Here is a 3,610-nt window from a genome sequence, read left to right as displayed (position 1 = left end):
TAAAGGTTAAGAACTAGGTCCAGTACTTCGTTTAGTTGTGAGATATTTGTATTCTATGGTTTTGCTGATGATGCAGACAGTAAGGTGACCAATGAGTAAATTTTCGTATTATCACTATTGCCTTTATTGAAATTCAATCTGTAACACCCACTAACCCTTATTCGTCCCCGGAACAGGATTACAGGGCATTACCGGTCTGTACAATTTAATTATAGTCATTTATTAAAATAAATGTTTCTAACCCTGCAAATTAAAACTTCAACCAATACAATTTGCCAACATTTAAATAATCCAAATACACTTAAATATACTAAAATCTTACCAATCTAAAATATTTTATAACCTATCCAATGAATCTTTTTAAGTATATCACTTACTTTATCAATTATTTCAACTTCATACTATATACCATTGCCAACCATAATTTACTTATTTCATCAATACTTTCACAACCTAGATGACTCTCATAAGATGTCCTAGGTACATGCCATTACCAATACTCAACATGCTTTACCTCATCAAATTCGGGATCGGCCTGGGATGCTGATTCAATGATCTAGCCTTAACTTAACCTGCGCATGGAAACAAACCGTATCTTTGAGTATACACTCAGTGGTATTTCTATAATCTGAACACTTAAACAATTATAAAACATATTAATTTATATATATTGAACTATTCAAACTCAATGAGTATTCAAACATTCACTTTCCAACCAATGTTTTGGTCTACTTTAAATTCAAAATCATTTATTATTTTTCAATAGCAATTAATCAATCGGTAATATTCATTAACAATCGGTCAATTAGAACAATTATTTATTCAAGAATATCAATTATTTGATAACAATCAATTATTCAATAATAATCAGTTATTCAAGATCAATCAATTGATCAATTATCCGATGTGATCAATTATTCAATAAAATCGGATATCTGATAACAATCAAATTATTCAAGAATAGTCGATCTTTCCGGTTCCTTTATTTACCCTATTAACATGACTCGGACCTAGACGGATACGGATCCAACCAACACATCAAGATCGGCACATAGTGCCTCATCGGTGAAGCGAGCAGAACAATAACGATAATAGTAGCGATGCGGTTTACGAGTACCTCATCGGAACAAATTCTAAACGATATGATGAATTGATAATGATAACAATATCCGACACACAAAGTGTTGAATCGATAACAAGATATGATAAAGATGTGATGAGTCACACATAAGTGCCTAATCAGTAAGTCGGAAAAACCCGTACTCTTCCATATCCTATGGCATGCCAACTATATCCAACTAGCCCGACTAGTTAATAGGGTATTTAATTCATTTTTCAGTTTTCAATTAATTCATATTTTAATTAATTAACTATATATTTTCAATTCAATATAATTCCATTCACTTTTCACTAATAAATATTCAATTTCACAATAATCACATTTTCCTATCAATTTCATCACACTTCCAACTACATATATTTTCCAATATAACAAATATTTATTATTCAATTTCCACATCAATATTTATTTCAATTCAAACATTCACATATATTCATAAATCAGTTCAATATAATCAATATTCAATCTAATTCAAATAATCATCTCAAAACATCTACTATATATATATATTAAATAATAAATCCAATAATTTAAGTATTAAGTTCGGATTATAGAAATACAAACCGTAATTTCCGAGCTAACTCCTATTGTCCTTGTCATTTCCTTGCTTAGCCGAGATTTCCCCAGACAACGTTAGCTACAGAAATTAAAATAATTAAATATCAATACACTAACATTCAATTTTCACATTAAATATTTCAATTTTTATCCAACTTTTTCCTAAATTCCAATTTAGTCCTTAAATCGAGAATAACTTTTATTTTTCATATTTAACTCAATATTTTCATTTAATTTCCACTTCAAACTTATTTCAGCTCTCTAATTTCATCATAAACTATGATTTCAAAATTCTTCAATTTAGTCCCTACTATTCAAAACTTATGAATTACTTTACAATTCAATCCTTATTTCATTTCTAACTTGAATTTCTATCAATTCAGCCCTTAATTCATCTTTTTGTTCAACAAGAACAATGTCTTATGATCAACTATCTTATAATATATCAACTTAACTTCATCAAAACCTTGTTCTAAAGTTTCTAAAACATCAAAATCAAGTAAAAAGGGCTAATTTGACATACCTATTTAACTTTCAAGCCTTGAAATCCAAATTTTCCCATTTTTCCTTCTTTCTTTTTTCCTTCCTTCTTTCTTTCCCCTGCTCTCTGTTTCATTTTATCCTTTCTTTCTTTTCTATTCTTTTCTTTTACTTTATATATATAAATAATAGCTATAATAAAATATCTATTTAATATTCAATATCTATTTTACATTTGTATATACATATATTATTACATTTGTCTTTCTTTAATCTATTTATTATATAAATATCTTTTACTTAATATTAATATATAATTTAATAATATATTTATATAATAAGTAAATATACATGTATTTTACAATTGTATGTATATTAGTATTACACATTTCACCATATGCACCATACATTTGTCAACTTTTATTTATTTTTCACATAAAAATCTTATAATATAATTATTTAATTAATAAATACCTTTTATAAATAATAAATATCTATTAATACTTAAATACAAGCATTACAAGTGTATGTATTTTTATTAATACACTTGTACCCAACATTACCACACATTTGTCTTACTTTTATTTATTTATCATATAATATCAATTTAATAATAATAAATACATTAATATTTACTTAAATAATAAGTAAATACATTCATGTATTACAAATGTGTGTATTATATTTATTACACTTGTATTTATTTTTGCCATACACTTGGCATTCTTTTTAGCTTATTTACTTATTTAGTCTTTTCAATTTTCTTTATAATAAATGTCACACTTCATTCAATTTAATCCTTTTATCCAATTATCCTTAATTTAAGCTAATTCACTTAATTAAACTCTAATTAACTACTCGATTAATTTCGTAAATATTTTTAATAAATATTTACGAATCTATTTTTCAAAAACGGAGACCTGAAAATACACTTTTTCGGTAACGGTAAAATTCAGGTCATTACACAATCTTTAAATTCAAATTTATATTTGTACTAATAATCGATGAGATTATCTTTCCAAACCTAAAGTCCCATCCTATATAAGAGGGAAATATGAACAGATTTAAGCTCCCAGTCCACTTATGGCATAACTTGATTAATTTTCAGGTTTAACATAAGTTTTGTAAGTATCACCAATAGAGGAGCCTGTCCTGTAACACCCTTAACCCGTATCCGTTGCCGAAACAAGGTTACGAGGCATTACTTATCATATCATATCATTCACATACAAATTTCATACATTGTTATCATATATTATCATATCTCATTCATTCATACACACTGTCCCTTATATAGGTCTACGAGATCTTAAAACATGCTTTAGAAAGGGGTCCGGACTAAACCGAACACATATAAAATTTTCGAAACTTAAATATTTTTTTTTCAAAGTTATAAGGGTCACACGCCAGTGTAAACAGGTCGTGTGCCTCACACGACATTAGACACGCCCG

General features: G+C 27.2%; 1 long non-coding RNA gene across 1 annotated transcript; it reads right to left on the bottom strand.

Moving 5' to 3' along the window:
* Positions 1–271: 271 nt before the first annotated feature.
* On the bottom strand, positions 272–2,313 carry LOC128286589 (uncharacterized). The gene is made up of 3 exons (XR_008277201.1): positions 2,202–2,313; positions 1,685–1,757; positions 272–572 (listed from the first exon to the last, which is right to left on the bottom strand). It is a non-coding gene; the product is annotated as an uncharacterized LOC128286589 (long non-coding RNA).
* Positions 2,314–3,610: the final 1,297 nt, after the last annotated feature.

This window comes from Gossypium arboreum, chromosome 13, assembly GCF_025698485.1.
Source record: "Gossypium arboreum isolate Shixiya-1 chromosome 13, ASM2569848v2, whole genome shotgun sequence".
NCBI lineage: Eukaryota > Viridiplantae > Streptophyta > Magnoliopsida > Malvales > Malvaceae > Gossypium > Gossypium arboreum.
Note: the sequence above shows the minus strand (reverse complement) of the source record. Positions and strands in the feature narration are given on the sequence as shown.